This window comes from Larimichthys crocea, unplaced genomic scaffold (assembly GCF_000972845.2).
Source record: "Larimichthys crocea isolate SSNF unplaced genomic scaffold, L_crocea_2.0 scaffold45294, whole genome shotgun sequence".
NCBI classification, from domain to species: domain Eukaryota; kingdom Metazoa; phylum Chordata; class Actinopteri; family Sciaenidae; genus Larimichthys; species Larimichthys crocea.
The window spans coordinates 1-503 of record NW_020855903.1 but is presented as its reverse complement, the minus strand read 5'-3'; the positions used below and the strand labels follow the sequence as shown (position 1 = coordinate 503).

The 503-nt window shown below is 50.1% G+C and overlaps 1 non-coding gene across 1 annotated transcript; it reads left to right on the top strand.

Annotated features, from left to right (window-relative positions):
* Window positions 1–118: 118 nt before the first annotated feature.
* Window positions 119–200, top strand: trnas-gcu (transfer RNA serine (anticodon GCU)). The gene has a single exon. It is a non-coding gene; the product is annotated as a tRNA-Ser (tRNA).
* The last annotated feature ends 303 nt before the right edge of the window (window positions 201–503 follow it).

Sequence of the window (503 nt, the reverse complement as noted above, 5' to 3'; positions counted from 1 at the left end):
CACGACAAGCTCCACCATTTGAGCTCATTTCCCTGGGTGCATGGTGAGAAACTTGATTCAATGTTGTCTGCTTTTTATGCTAACACACTGGGTGGTCCCTGGAAAGGAACACGCCTCAGACGAGGTGGCCGAGTGGTTAAGGCGATGGACTGCTAATCCATTGTGCTCTGCACGCGTGGGTTCGAATCCCATCCTCGTCGTTGGTCAGCTTCCTTTAAGCTGCCATGGTAACATTTACTGGTTAGTCATACAAGACCCTCACGCGAGTAATCGTCCATTCTGCAATATCTGTAGTCAGCTGGTATAAGTCAGTCTGCCCAGTCACGTTACTGTGGCTTCCAAAGTCCTACCACCATCAGCTGTTGGTAGAAGCACTGGTGTATACAACGAACATGAAGAAAAAGGAAAGCCAGTGCCGCTTGTTTTGTTGCCCCAGCAGCTGTTCCTCCAAAGAAACAGCTTCTCCCCAAGCATCCCACCACGGAGCCTGCACACCTCGATTA